General features: G+C 45.9%; 2 pseudogenes; both read right to left on the bottom strand.

Annotated features, from left to right (window-relative positions):
- LOC136490757 (uncharacterized) overlaps positions 1 to 2364 on the bottom strand; it is a 30880-nt pseudogene extending 28516 nt beyond the window's left edge.
- Positions 2365 to 9039: 6675 nt separating this feature from the next.
- Positions 9040 to 13608, bottom strand: LOC136490708 (uncharacterized; annotated as a pseudogene).
- Positions 13609 to 16427: the final 2819 nt, after the last annotated feature.

Here is a 16427-nt window from a genome sequence, read left to right as displayed (position 1 = left end):
ATAATGTGACAATTTGGTCTTCCTGGACTATCACATTATGATGAAATATGTGGATTTCCCTTCGAGGAAATCGTGGATCGTTTCACACTTGTCATCAAGGCACAACAATTACAGCACTGTTCCTTCCTTGACATGCATTCTTGCGTAAATCTCCATGCATCTCTGGCAATAGTAATGCAAGGATGGCAGCTTTACGAAGTCAATACCTGTAGAAAACCAAAAATTCAAAGATATGGATTTTCCATTATTTTTTGGTCTTACAGTGGAACTTAAAATCTTTACATTTACTCCTCGGTAAGGTATCACATGAATACACAAACTTTCATACAACAACTATTAACAGATTGTCAATAATCCTAAGACTGAATATGAATCCGGAGAAGGCATTATTATGTCCAAAATATAGTACAATCAGATTTCAAATTGAGATAATCTAATAGAGAACAATTTGGGAAAGACAGACATCAGGAAGAGTACCCCAAGTATTAACTGGAGCATACCTATTACCTGCATGCTCACTGAAACAAATCATGCAGTCATGAAGGCCACTTAGAAAGGATTCGTGGCATTGCTCCTCATTGTAACTAATTAAATATTGAACAACAGATTCTACAGACTCAATCTTTCCTATAGCCCGAACATCTGCAGAACCCATCATAATATCAGGCTGTCGTATGACTACTCCATCACCAAAACCGACATGTGAAAGTGTACAGCTCTGCAGCCATTGAACCCACTCATAAACAATCTCTTGTCCAGGTTGCTGTGCCCATACTGAGTCGAGCATATGACAGAGGGAGGAAATTTTCACACTATCCAACCATTGTGCACTTAGGGTAAAGTATGGAGTGTGATGACTTGGGTATGACGGAGGAATAAGACAAGTCAATGACATTGGAGGCAAGTGTTGGACACTGAATGTGTCAAAGAACCGACTTTTGGGATCATCATCATCAACACCCTGGAATAGTTCAGCAGATACACTAATACCATCTGGAATTTCACAATGTACACGGATCTGCGAAGAATCAACAATGGAAAATGGAATTGATCACATTTTTCATTGTGCTTCTGATACATATTATTTCATGGGAGTTGGAAGCCAATTATAAAGAATGTACCTCAAAAGATCGCAGTCCAAACTTTTCGTCATAAATGCCTAGATTGTCTCCGTAGATTGCCTCCAGTGCTAGCATCTAAACAAACATTGATCACAGAAAAACATATATCAGCAGAAAAAAATTGAAATGTGTCCTTCGTTCTTTTTTAATTTGCTACACATGCATAGATTGCAGTCCAAGATGAACGATATTCTTTAATAAAAACAAGTTGAGCATCTGTTTTATTTCTCAACAACATCAAACCATTTTTAGTCCCAAGCAAGTTGGGTAGGCTAGAGATGGAAGTATGAAACCCAACAAGAGCACAGAAATTGAGCATCTGTTTTACAGTTTCAGTTCTCGGAAGAAAAGAAAATTTGCAGCTTCTAACAGATCACCAGAACCATCATGCATTGTTTTTTCACCAATTTCATCAGTTCACTATTATGAGTCCCAAAAGAAGCCAAAAGCAGGTTGTAGCCGGTAACTCAAATGATTCGAGATTTTCAGTATTTGATGCTTCATGTCCATCCATATCCTCCATGGCTCCATCTATCCACTTAGCATGTAAATGCAATGCAAGGATTTGTGTGGCCAAAGTGGAACAGAGATGCATTGATACAGAGCATGGTTTAGGTGACAAAAAGGATTGCTGAATTGTTTACCCGATATGTTTCGCTCCTAAATAGATTTTGACAAAACTTTGTTCTGTTGTGGTTCCTACTATTCTGACAAAATTCTTTTGGCAAAATATAAAACGTCTTCCAAGTTCCAAGTTTCACCACCGGACTTCGGTGGAACATTGAAAATCAACAATCCAGATCTTTTTGTGCACCATAGATCCATGTTAAGTTCCAGGCAACAATTGTTGGAACGACGACGCCGTGGTCAGTGTTTGGAACCGGCGAGGTTGGTGTTGGAGATGTGGACGTGTACTCGTGTAGAACAATAGAAGTACATGCTTTATGCTTTAGATACTAGGAGTAAAACGAAGTTACTGGAACTCCGAAAAACTGATTCGAACGTACCCCAACTCCAATCAGATAACAGACAACCCGATCGAATTCGCCATGGCCGGTGTGTAATGACGAGTAACGACCGACCATGTTTGAAGCACAATGCCAAGTGGTGAGGCGTAGGAGCCTAGGAGGGATCGATTGAGAACAGTAGCTAGTACCTCGTCTTGCTGGAGTTGGTCGTTGGAGCGGAGCTGCTCGTCCGGTACCTGGGGCTCCTACCCCTCCCGTCGAGCGCGGAGCATCATATCACGCAGCAGCCCCAGCTCCTCCTCCGGCGAGGGCTCTCGCTCTACTCTCGGGCTCTCCATCCACGGACTGCGATCGGTGCCGCCGCGCCCGCGGAACCCTCGCCAAAACCCGCCGCTATCAGGAGAACGGGTAAGTGCCCGGCTCGACGTACGAGGATCACCGGCCGTGTGCGTAGGGATGAAAACGGTATGGATATTTTGCGACCGTATTCGAAACTGAATTCGTTTAGAGAGGTTGAGATCTGTCCGTATTCGAGTTCAGATATCAACATCCGATACTGTATCCATATCCGAATACTCAAATCGCATATTTATGATATCGATATTCAATTGTATCCTATCCGACGTAGTTGATACTATTCGTATTCGAATTAAAATCTAGACAGAAATGTAAAAACAAATATAATACCGGTGATATCCGTCTTCGATCCGTTTTCATCCCTGTGCGGGGCGGAAATCACGCGCCGTTTGATTCGTTGCAGAGTTTCTGTTCCACTTCCACCACCCCGTTCCGTTCCTCTCAGCACGACCGGCGTTTATCGATGTGGCTCGCTTTTGGGCCTTTTCTGATGGGCCTGTACTGCTAGGGTTTAGCAGGCCTGTAATCCGTGATGGGCTAGATTGCCTCCTAAGTCTCTGTAGGGCCTCTTTGACAGCGCTCCTGCGTGCTTCGGCTCTGGCACTGTTTATGCACTGTAGCCAGAGCCGCATGAGCCAGAAAACAAGCTCCGCCGGCTCTGTAAACAGTGAGACAAAAAAGTAGGAGAGAGAAAAACAAATTCAGTAAACGATGTTGCTACAGTGTAGGAGGTGAAGAAACGGCTCTGTAAACGGTGCCCGCGGGAGCCGAAACAAACGGGCCTTAACGTTTATTAGCAGCATACAACAGATTGCTAGGATTCCACGTTATAAAGCTTAACCTGAGCAAATCACTTTCTGTTCTTTGCACTGGGTGTTATCTTTGACACATTTTCCAAGCTCGCTCCAGCGTATTTCACACCTTTTCGACCACTTTCTCTCCTCTTTGCACCCTCTAAGACAACACTGGAGCTGCTCATCGCCACTCCTGAGTCCTGAATCCTGATCGGCAGGTTAGCTGTAGTCCCGTACGATGGCAAGTAGGCTCTCACCGAGCACCGAGTCGGCGAGTCCCAGGGATCCTGGGAACAGGGACGACACAGTGCCTACTGTTGGCCAGTAAAACAAGAGAGAGGTGAGGGAGTATTAGGATTTGGATAATGCTCGATTAACATTGATTAGTGACAACCATTGAGTACATACAGGCACGCTGGGGAGCCGGGGTCGGCAGGCACATGGCCCATGGGCTTACACTCTAACATGCCCCCGCAGTCGAAACCGGGAGCACAGCGGACATTCAGATTAGACCTAAACTCTGTAAAAACAAACGTCGGCAACCTTTGGTGAAGATATCGGCGTACTGAGATGATGTAGGAACAAGCAAGACGCGAACTTCTCCAAGAGTGGCGCGTTCACGGACGAAGTGTAGGTCAACCTCCACATGCTTGGTGCGCTGGTGCTGAATGGGGTTGGTGGAGAGATGGACTGCACTGATGTTGTCACAATAAATAATGGTGGCACGACGAAGAGGGCAGTAGAGCTCACCCAAAAGCTGGTGTAGCCAACAAGCTTCAGCGACGCCATTGGACACAACGCGATACTCGGCCTCAGCACTCGAACGAGACATTGTCGGCTAGCGCTTGGAGGACCAAGAAATGAGATTATATCCAAGAAAGATAGCATAACCGGAGTAGACTTCCAAGTATCGGGGCATCCGGCCCAATCAGCATCAGAGTAAACTATAAAATCAGTCGGCGTAGTCCTGTAAAGGTGAAGGCCGAGATCCTGACTGCCCTATAAGTACCGCAGAATCCGCTTCATAGCAGCAAGATGAAGGTCTCTAGGGTCGCGCATATGCAAGCATACTTGCTGAATAGCATAGGCGATATCCGGATGAGTAAAAGTGAGATACCTGCAAAGCACCAGTGATACTGCGGTAGTGTGTAGGATCAGACACCGACGTACCATCAGCAACAAACAACTTGGAGTGAGTGTCCATAGGAGTGTTGCAGGGCTTGCAGTCGCGCATGCCAGCGTGGTCCAGGATATCCAGCAGATAATGTCGTTGGGAAAGAAACATGCCATCATCACAACACTCAACAGTAATACCCGGAAAATGATGAAGAGGACCCATGTTTGTCGTAGAGAATTCCTGTCGAAGAGCAGAAATAACATGCTGAAGGAAACTCTGGGACGAAGTCGTGAGCACAATATTATCAACATAGAGAAGTAAGAAGGCCATCTCAGCGCCCCGACGGTAAAGGAACAGTGATGTGTCAGACTTGGCCTCAACAAATTCAAGTGAAGTAATGTGAGAGGCAAAGCGACTATGCCAAGCGCGAGGAGCCTACTTCAACCCGTAGAGTGAGCGGTTCAGACGGCAGACATAATCAGGCCGTGAAGTGTCAACAAAACCAGACGATTGAACGCAATATACTGTCTCTATCAGAGTGTCGTGTAGGAAAGCATTCTTAACATCGAGCTGATGGATTGGCCATGACCTGGAGAGAGCCAGACTGAGAACCATGCGAATAGTGGCAGGCTTCACAACCGGACTGAAAGTTTCATCATAGTTGATCCTAGGACGCTGAGTAAAGCCGCACAAGACCCAACGAGCTTTGTAGCGGTCTAATAGTGCCATCTGACAGGAGCTTGTGACGATAGACCCATTTGCTTGTAACAACAATAACTCCAGGAGGCCAGGGACCAGCGTCCAGGTGTCGTTGGCCTGAAGAGCGTTGAACTCGGACTGCATGGTGGCAAGCCAGTTCGGATCAGCCAAGGCCATCCGGAACGATGCAAGGAGCGGGGAGAGGACCGCCGTATTGAGGTTGAGGCGATCAACCGGTTGAATGAAGCCAGATTTTCCACGGGTGTGCATGCCATGCGCATTGGTGACGGGCGTGATGGCTTGCAGAGCTATGGAGACTGTGTAGCCGGTAGGGTGCCGGGCATCGCTGGCAGCAACCTGTGAGCCAGGGGCAGCGGTGCGTGGCTGACCGACGGAGGGGCCAGGGGCGCTACTGGCAGTGGCCTGGGATGGGATGTCCATAGGGGTAGCAGCACCTGGCCCGCTAGAAGGAGGCGGGGACAACCCGCCTGCGGGAGGCGGCATCATGGGGGCATCGAGCAGCAGAGCCGACGTGACTGCCGGCACGGACGCAGCGGGAGGCGCGCTGGAAGGTGGAGTACCTGCATGCACAACACTAGGCCTAATGGGCAAAGGGGAACAATCATCATCGCTCTAAAAATCCAAGGTGGCGGGATTCAAGGGAGTGGTGGACATTGCAGAAAAAGGAAAAAATGCCTCATAAAACACAACGTGCCGAGAGATGATAATCCTATTGGAGTGAAGATCAAGACATCGCTACCCTTTGTGATCCGTGAAGTAGCCAAGGAAGACACACAAAGATGAGCAGAGGGGAAAGCTTATGTGGAGCTATGGATGATAGGTTGGGATAGCAGGCACAGCCAAACACGCGAAGGTGAGCGTAGGAAGGGTGTGTGCCATGAAAGCGAAGAAAGGGGTGAGGCTGTCCAACGTCTTAGTGGGATGACGATTAAGGAGATATGTGGCAGTGTGTAAGGTGTCAGCCCAATAGACGGGAGGTAGACTAGCCTGAAAAAGGAGGGAGCGCACGATATTATTAATAGTGCAAAGAATGCGCTCAGCGCGACCATTTTGATGGGATGTGTATGGGCACGACATGCGGAGAATGGCACCATGAGTGAGGAGGAACATGCGAGCCGAGGAGTGATCATCAAACTCATGGCCATTGTCGCACTGGATGGCTTTAATGGAGGTCCCAAACTGCATGTGCGTGTAGGCAAAAAATTTTGACAGAATATCAAAAGTCTCGGATTTGAGGCGATGAAAGCTCTAGTTTGGTTTTGGTTAATTGATGAAACCCTAAGTGCTAACCTAGTTTATCAAGATGATCATGAGATAGGTAGCACTACTCCAAGTGATGAAGCAATGATGAAGATCATGACATTGGTGATGATCAAATGCTTGAACTTGGAAAAGAAGAAAGAGAAACAAAAGGCTCAAGGCAAAGGTATAAAATGTAGGAGCCATTTTGTTTTAGTGATCAAGACACTTAGTGAGTGTGATCACATTTAGGATAGATAGCCGTACTATTAAGAGGAGTGAAACTCGTATCGAAATGCGGTTATCAAAGTGCCACTAGATGCTCTAATTCATTGCATATGCATTTAGGATCTAGTGGAGTGCTAACACCCTTAAAAATATTTGTGAAAATATGCTAACACATGTGCACAAGGAGATACACTTGGTGGTTGGCATATTTGAGCAAGGATGAAGAAGATAGAGTCGAAGAGCAGTTAGTCGCGCTGGTTACAGAGTGACCGGACGCGTCCGGTATGGTGACCAGACATGTCCGGTATTTTGGCGACAGACTCTGCGACCGAACGCGTCCGGTCCGGTGTGAATCAGAAACAACAATATACGGAGGACAGCCGATCGAACGCTGGCAGCGTCCGGTCCAGTATCACCGGACGCGTCCGGTCGAGCAAGGAGGCTTACTAGACTTGACCGGACTTAACCGGACGCAGCGGCTGAGCGTCCGGTCATTTGTGTTTCAGCTTTCGGTGTGAGCGTCCGGTCGTCAGCAAAATGAGCAGCAACGGCTAGGCTGGTTTGAACAGGACACGTGGCAGTCTGGGAGCTACCGGACACGTCCGGTATGCCAACCGGACGCGTCCGGTATTCACGATCGGAGTGTCCGGTGCTGCGTCCGGTGCAGTGTGACCGGAGCGTCCGGTCGACGCGCAGTCAGCCCGTTTTTTTAGCCAACGGCTCTATTTGATGGGGGCCTCTATTTAAAGCCCCATGACCGGCTCAAGCTATAACTCTTGCACATTTTCATTGACATAGCAACCTTGTGAGCTTAGCCAAAGTCCTCCCACTCATCTCCATCATTGATCCATCATCATTGTGAGATTGGGAGAGAATCCAAGTGCATTGCTTGAGTGATTGCATCTAGTGGCACTTGGTATTCGTGTTGCACTACGGATTTCGCTTGTTTCTCTTGGTGGTTGCCACCACCTAGACGGTTGGAGCAGCGGTGGAGGATTGGCACGAGTTGGTGATTGTTCATGGCCATCTCCGGTGATTGTAAGGGGAGTTGTACCTTCCCCGGCGGAGTGCCGAAAGGTAACTCTAGTAAATTGCTCGTGTCATTGAGTTACCTCACTTGTGGGTCGGTTCTTGCGGTGTCCTATCGTGTGGACGAGGTTTGTGAAACACCTCTTAGCCGCCGAACCACCAAGTGTTGGTCGACACAACGGAGACGTAGCGTGTTGGCAAGCACGTGAACCTCGGGAGAAAATCGATTATCTCATGTCTTTGGCATTCTCCCGGTGATTGGCTATATATTCATCTTGTGATTGGTTCATCCCCTACACGGCGGTATAATCACCCTACTCACTTATTTACATTCTTGCAAACTAGTTGATACAAGCTCTTTAGTGTAATTAGAATTGAGAGCTTGCTTTATTATTTATATTCATCTAGTTGAGCTCTTTAGAGTAGCAAGATTGAGAGCTCTTAGTGAGTAGTTATATAACAAGTTTGTGTGCCTAAGTAATCATTGTAACTAGAATTGTTGGATAGGTGGCTTGCAACCCTTGTAGAGCTAGAGCAAGTTTGCATTACGCTATTTGTCATACTAATTAAATTGCTCTAGTTGATTTGTAGATTTGTAAATAGGCTATTCACCCCCCTCTAGCCATATTAGAACCTTACAGGCGGAGGGGAAAGGTCCAAGCGTAGTGAGTGCAGTCATCAAGAATAACAAGATAGTATAACCCGATGCACCAACAACAGGAGAAGTCCAAAGATCGTAATGTATTAAATCGAAAGGTTTTTATGCACGACTGTTTGACACGTTAAAAGGTACATGACGACCTAACTGACAGGCATTGACATATGTAGTCTATGGTGTGTTTATTACAAGAAATAGCTTTGGAGCTTATGAGCTTGGACAGGGCCTCATGACCGAGACGACGGTGCCAAAGAGTGGTAGAGGACGTGGTGGCAGTGAGGGCGGTAGTGCTGGCTGCAGGTGGAAAGAACTGATAGAGGCCGCCCGTACTATTGCACCTGGCGATCACGCTCCGAGTTTGTAGATTTCATAGAAAGGCTGAATGGGTCAAACTCGATAGAACAATTGATTAGTGACAACCATTGAGTACATATAGGCACGATGGGGAGCCAGGGTCAGCAGGCCCATGGCCCATGGGCTTACCCTCTAACAAGAGGAACACAAGGAGATATGTAGTGCCAGATTCCACTGAATCAAATCTAGCATTTACAAAGGCTTAGCGAGATCAGTAAAAGTTTTGACATCTCGAGAAGACTCTTATACTACTGAATCCAGCAAAGCTACAGCCAGAATCAGTAGGGGAGGGGTGCCCCACTGCCCCTAGAAGACAAGCACATAGGTGCCCCACCCCTAAACACCAAATAAGTGCAGCCGTGTCGAAAATACACTAATCTCCAGATTCTCTATACATTTCCATGAAGAAGATTTGCTCTTACGAACTACTCTGTACATGCTACGGCCTGGAAGAACGTACAGGCAAGTACGAAGCTGGAAAGAAAACAAGAATTTCCATTGTGGTTCAAGTTGATCCTCACCATTCGATCATCTCAAGGGTTATGAACGATGGGGTCGACACTGTGCTGCTTGCATCCTCGGGGACCACAATGCTCCGCATACTTCCGAACCACCTTCCGGCACAATGCGCAGTAGTGAACCTGGCATGCCCAGCAGAAGATATGGTTGTTGTTCCCCACCTGCTCAAGCCAGAGAATGCAGTGTTCTCATCTCCCATCATCGATTGATAATACTGAAGGGAATGCCTAATGCATTTGATGTGAAAGCCACGTCAAATTTACCTTGGAATTTGGTTGGCGACAACTTGGGCATGGATATTGTCTGGATCTCACTGCTGTAACTTCTTTCCGTGTCTCTTTAATAGCATCAACCTGTGCCCTCAAAAAGGGACTAACATCAACCTGCTTCACCTTCCCTGGAGCATTTCTGCAATAATTCAGATTTCAGAATTGGTATCAAGAGAATAGATACCGGGGAGCATACTTGACAAACCTTACTTCAAAAACCAAGAAAGATATAATGAGGAATGCACACCTTGGCTTGCCACAGCCATGGCAGCCCACCACCCCACAGCGGTAGCAAAACAAATGGCCACAATTCCCACAAACCATCGAGTTGCAGCCTGACACGCGTGAGATGCCAGTGCCACAGTAAGGGCATTGAACGCAAAGACGGAGCACTTCTTTGATGCTGCATATTTCTTTTGCCAAGGAAATTGTCTTCTCAATGTCACCTTTGCTTAATTGACGCACCTTTTCACGTTCCTGCATAAAATGAAAGGCATGCTCAGAACACTCATCCCAAATCTTTTATAATTCATAGCACGCCTAGTTAGAACTGTGCTCTGGTTACTTTCAAAAGGAACTGTGCTCTGGTAGTGAACACTCAAAGCTAATGCTTTCGGGTTTTTTTTTCTTTTTTTGGTAACTACCGTTTAGAATTGGCTGGTAGCGGTATTGGTTACCTGTAAGGAGAGGAGCTTTTCTTCTGGAGTTATGCCCATGCATTTCTCGCCTATGTGACAGCGTAGTCTGCAGCGGGTGCAGAAGCTGAAGAAGCACTTGGAGCACTGAGAATTGTTCTCCTCGTCTTCCAAGCAAATTGTTTCACATCTTGGACAGTAAGCAGCAGCATCCATTGAGTCTAGAGTCTTCTGAAGTATCAATCTTTCCCACCGTTCAAAATCTGCATCTCCTAGCAATCTCTTCAATAGATTAGGAGGAACATCACCCTGGCACATGTTATCAGGACACAGCAATTTCAGAACTGTGCCTTCCTTGACGTGCATCCTTGAGTATGTCTCCATGCACCTCCAGCAAAAGTAATGTTGGCATGGAAGTTTTATGAAGTCAACACCTGAGAGGAACCAAAAGACATGGATTTAAATTTTCAATATCGAAACCAGATGGAACTTCCAATGTTCGTTCTTTCAAAAAAACTTCCAATGTTCAGAATTATTCCCAACAAGATGACACATGAAAATAACCAGCTAGGTAATGAGAGGAGACTGGTATTTCTCAATTAGAAACTTGGTACAGAAACTTAAATTTGATACACCCTTGGCCCCACCATTCCCATTTTAAAAAGATAAATAGTTTGAAAGAGAAAACAACTAACGACGTAGAATGAGACACAAAATTAATAAGGGTGTGATCATTATTTCTACGTTCTTAATAAGATGCACTAAAACATCAACAAAGAGATGGATCTAGAATTCTAAACAATTCAAACCCTGATGGAGTGATGGAAATAAATCATGGAAAAAGAGTACCCCCAAGTGTTAATTGGGGCATTCCAATTACCTGGTACTCACTTAAACAGATCATGCAGTCATGAAGGCCACTTAGAAATGTTTCATGACATCGCTCTTCATTGTAGTTAATCAACCACTGAATGATACTCTACTGGCACAACCTCTCCAACAGCCCGAACATCTATCGGCCCCATCATACTATCAGAATGGCATATGGCTATCGCGTCATCAAAACCAAGATGAGAAAGCGCAGAATTCTGAAGCCATTGCACCCACTCATAAACAACTTCTTGTCCAGGTAGTAGCGCCCAGATTAAGTCCAGCATGTGACACAGGGAGGAAACTTTCACATTATCCAACCATGGCACACTGAGAATAAAGTATGGAGGGTGATGGCTCGGATATGATAGAGGCATAAGACATGTCAATGAGATTGGAGCCAAATGCTGGACACTGAATGAGTGAAAGAACCGACTGTCCATGTCATCATCAACACCCTTAAGTACCTCTGCAGACACAATGATACCATCTGGAATCTCACAATGCACATGGATCTGCAAAGAAATTCACAATTATTTTGTGTGTTTCTGTTTCTGATAGATAATTTGTCCTGGGAGTCTGGACCAACTAAAAATTCATACCTGGAAAGATCGCAGTCCAGACTTTTCACCAAAAGTCGCTATGTTGTCTCCATATATTGCCTCTAGTGCCACCATCTAAAAATAACTGACATCACCAGAAAAATCTTAAAGTTTGCTGTCCTTCCCGTACATATTTGAGAAAGTATACATTATCCTTTTTCAGGGAAAAATTACAAGGACACCATCATTGAAATAACTCATGCATTGTTGCTTCATCATCATTTCATTATTCTACAATACGAAGGATCCCAAAAGCGTCTTCCTGATTCTGTAACCTTCTTGTCTAATTCTAGATGGTTACCATATGGGCCCGTTCGCTGGTCTGAAACTTGGCTGAAACTGGCTGAAAAACACTGTTCCGGCTGAATTGTTGTGAGAGAAAAACACTGTTCCGGCTGAAAAAAGAAGCCGAACAAGCCTGCATGCTTGTCATGACTTATTTACCGAATTGTCTAGCAAATAGTAGTCTGATCAAGCATTGAAGCTACAGTTATTCCACATCACAACCTAGGCATAATAGCAATAAGGCTACAAGACGAAGTCCGGATGGGCCACTGTAACAAAATTATTTTCAGTCAGTAAGGCATGACGCCCTATTTTTTAGCCTCTTGACAAATCCACCCAACCAAATCAAAATTGCAGAATCCAGGGCCTTCTGTACACCCATACTGCATTCAGAGGCGGAGCTCCCCATGCGGCAGGGTGGGGCAGCTGCCCCACCTACCGCCGGCGGGAGCATCTAGTACCCCTGTCTTCTTCCTCAGGCGCGGTGTTCGAGCGGCGGCGTTCAGCCTCCGACGGCATGGCTGGACACCTGGACTAGAACGCATTGTTTGGAGAGGGTCCAGAGCCGCATGAGCGAAGGCCAAAGGCCCAATAGAAGAATAGAGCCCATCAGCACAGCATCAAGGAATCACCTAGCTCTCAATCCCCAATCCCCCGACCCCGTCAGTTCATCACCGCGACGTGCTTCAGGCCGCCGCCGCGCGGCCCTTAGCGCGCCGTGCAGCCTAGGCCAAGCTGCAGCACGCCCCTTTCTGCGGCTGCCGCAGTGCCGCTGCCAGTGCCGCCGCCCCTTGCCGCGACAGCCTTCAAGGTTGCAGGTTGCCGCTCGCCCATGCCTATTCTCTCAGCGGCTCAGTGCTGCCGCGCAGCCTAGGCCAAGCTGCAGCACGCCCCTTTCTGCGGCTGCCGCAGTGCCGCCGCCCCTTGCCGTGACAGCTTTCAAGGTTGCAAGTTGCCGCTCGCCCATGCCTATTCTCTCAGCGGCTCAGTGCTGCAGTGCAGGGGAAGGGCAGTAGCCAGCTGGTTACGGAGGACGGGGTTGGAGACGGTGAAGGTGAGCAGGTGAGATTTTACTTGTATCGTGTAATTGAGATTAGTTCTTTAATAGTAGGCTAGTGGTATGTCTCCTTATTGTAGTGTGTGTTTTTAGATGTATTATCACATATAATTATAATTAATTACATGCTAACTGCTTTGTTATTATTCAAATTTACAAGTTTTTTTAGGTTTTGGATAATTGGATTTTGGACTCTTGTTTAGTTGGTGTTTGTTGAATCAATAGATTATATTAAGTTCATAAGGAGAGGTACCGTCTTCAATTAATCTTTAAATTTGTCGTATATTAGATATTCATGTGTGTTCGTAGGATGTGATTAAAAATTTGTGTCCGTTGTTCGCCCCACCTAAATTTCCAGCCGAGCTCCGCCACTGACTGCATCCATCCTTCACTACTAATATTTCGTAAGGCAACGATGCATCAAGGGGAGAGCCCCCCCGCAAGTTAATGAAACTTCCATTGATAATTTGCCCCCACCACTGTGATCCCTTGCTGCAGGGTTGGTACGAAACAGTCAAATAAGCACCAACCAGAGCCGTTACGTAGCTAGCGAGGACTACCAACGAAGCATGGATTCGATCAAGCGTACCAGGAGTGACAACGAACTATGGATTAGGAGTTTGGAGTACGATCCCAAGTAGCGAGGCTTTCTGGAGGGTCGATTGCTGCACATCGTACCTCGTCTCGCTGGAGCTGGTCGTTGGCGTGCAGCTGCTCCTGCTCATCCAGCACCCGGGGCTCCTCCTCCCCCTCCCGACGAGCTCGGAGCATCATCTCGCGCAGCAATCGCACCTCCTTGGTCTCCTCCTCCTCCGGCGAGGGTCCTCGCTCTCCTCCATGCGCGCTCTCCATCTGCCGCGCGCCCGCGCTGAAACCCTCGCGAACCCGCGCCTGAAGCAGCAGCGTGCTTGGCCTGGCCCGTAACACGCACGGAGCTCCGTTCCGTTCCTCCCCGGAGTCCACGATGTATCCGTTGGGTCGCTTTGAACCTTTGAACTAGGCCTTCCGAAAATGGGCCGTCTGATCCAACGAGTTCCATTTTGTTTGCCACACTCGAACAAGCATTGGCTTCGACAGGAGAACCTTTTTTTTAAAAAAAAAAGTACATCTAACGTCCCTTCAATTTGACTCACCCAATCTGAAAACCGGATTTCTGGAACCTCCAAATCTTTTGAACCGTCCGATTTACATTCCTAAGTCGTTTTAAAAACAGTTTTAACTAACGTGCATAGAGGTAAATTGGATTTTTATGATTCAGAGTCAATTACACTATCAAAAAATTATCCAAATATTTAAATATGCATTTAACAAAATACTAAAATCCAATTAAAATATCAGAAAATTTGTTTAACTCGAAAGATATGAATCTAGTTTCATTTTTTCCCCTAAAATCATGCTCTATATTTTTCCACATTAGACACCGTAATATAGCAATATTTTTAGAAAATGCATGAATTCAGGCATCCTAAGACCGTCCAAACTGTAGGAGACAGGAGTGCCGCCCTACGTCCTAACGTCCCTGCCCTTCCGTGCTTTTGTTTTTGATCAAGATTCAACGGCAAAGTAAGAATTAAAAAATTCTCTACTTTCAATTTTCCATTAACCTGAGTATTTAAATTGGTTTCAGTTTGTAGTTCTTACCTTCTTCATTATTTGTTTGGATTCTAGGGTTTGGCTGTTTGATTCTTTCTCTAATATTTGAAAATTAATATAAGTGGAAGCAACTAAAATTTAAATTTTATTGTGGATGCTAGAAAAAACATGGAAAGGTCTTCCGTCCACACAGGGAAAAAGATATCACCGGATCACGCCTCTACGGCTTCCGAGCTCGCCTCTGCCTGCTACTGCAGCCATGCCTCCGATCTCCTTGCTCTATGATCATCACTGCACGGAGAGGATCGATTAAAAGCAAGCACCGAGTGCCATCACCGCAGGCTCGGGAATTTAGGAGGCAAGAGACGTGGTTTAGCGCCCCGTTCGCTTGGGCTTGTTTGGCTGATAAGCTATGGCTGAAAGTACTGTTGGCTGATTTGGTGTGAGAGAAAAATTTTGTTCGTTGATTGAAAAAGTACGGCTTATAAGCCAAACAAGCCCAAGTGAACAGGGTGTTGGAAAGCGGATGGGCTGTGTTCAATGCGGCCGCGACTACGAGGGAGATTATTATGGTTCAATAGATCCTCCAACTCCCATAAATCGATTCTTTTGGGGACAAATATTTGGGCTAGGAATTAATTGTTTCAGGGATAGAGAGAGTATTATTAAATTACACAATCGTGTGAATATGGCTCCGTTTCGGCTTACCCCATATTCGGCTGGTTCGGCTTCTTTTTTCAGCCGGAACAATGTTTTTCTCACACAACAATTCAGCCAGAATAGTGTTTTCAAACGGTCTCAACCAAAATTCTACCAGCCGAACGGGCCTATATATCTAAGCAATTGCTATTAAATAAGCCCACACGGCCGCACCCATTCAATATTTCTCTAGCTCCGCCCCTGATGACGACGATGATAAATGAGGAAAGGAAAAAGTCTACTTAACCCCCCACCTATCATACTTAGTCTACTTCACCCCCTCAACTATGAAACCGTCTGTTTTACCCCCTGAACTATCTAAAACCGTCTGTTTTACCCCCTGGGGCGGTTTTCAGCGGCGATTTTGCTATAGTAACAGCGGGTTTGCTACAGTGACTGTGGGTTTGCTACAGTACCCTTTTTGAATTTTCTTTCTTTATTTATTTTCGGTGAACTTTTGAAAAATCATAGTAAAGTTGCAAACGTTGGTTCGAGAGTCCGAGAATAGCACAGCAGATGTTGATGATGGTCCAGTGAATCTGCACATGTCATCGCCGTGATATCTCCTAGACAAAACAGTATTGCTACCAGTGGCGGAGGACGGAATATATTTAAGGTATGGCGATTTAATGATAGCGTAAACTGAGCTTTCTAAACTGAGTAGTGATGAACAAACAACAATTAATCAAGAGGCCGTAGGGTTCATTCTCGGTGCTCTCGGTTGAAGAAAGAATAATTAAATAATAATAAACAACTGAACAAAAATAATAATTAAATAGGTTTGTGACTTCGTGTGATCTTAGCATCTTGCGGCTTGCAGGGCTAGGGCGGCAGCACCAGGCCTCCCGCAGTGTTCATATGAATGGCTACATTAATTAATTAACTAGACTGCAAAGCACCGGATGGCGGCCAGCAATTTGCAGGGGCATACTTGGCGGAGCTCAGGTATGGCGAGGGCCATACCACGCCCTACTGAGTCCTCCGCCGCTGATTGCTACAATGTTAAACCACATGATACATGTTGTTAATGTGCAATCAGAACCTAAATTATATTTTTTTAATTAGATCGCTGTGCATGTCTCGATTGTTAAGCAAGATGTTTCCGCTCAGGAAACTTGTTTGCAGTTTGTACAACAAGGTGCACAATGATCCACGCTGCAGTTTGTAAGATGTCTTAGCCTGCACCTTTGTTTCATATTTGGCCCAATTTTGTATTTTAGGAGACTATGTAAGATTTAAATAATTTTAAGCAAGCAACTAAATATAGAGCACAATTTTAGAAAAAAAAATAGAAAACTGGTTTAGTATGTTTC

The sequence above is a fragment of the Miscanthus floridulus genome, chromosome 11, assembly GCF_019320115.1.
Source record: "Miscanthus floridulus cultivar M001 chromosome 11, ASM1932011v1, whole genome shotgun sequence".
In the NCBI taxonomy this organism is placed as follows: domain Eukaryota; kingdom Viridiplantae; phylum Streptophyta; class Magnoliopsida; order Poales; family Poaceae; genus Miscanthus; species Miscanthus floridulus.
The sequence above is the reverse complement of the archived record's forward strand: the minus strand, read 5'-3'. Positions and strand labels throughout refer to the sequence as shown.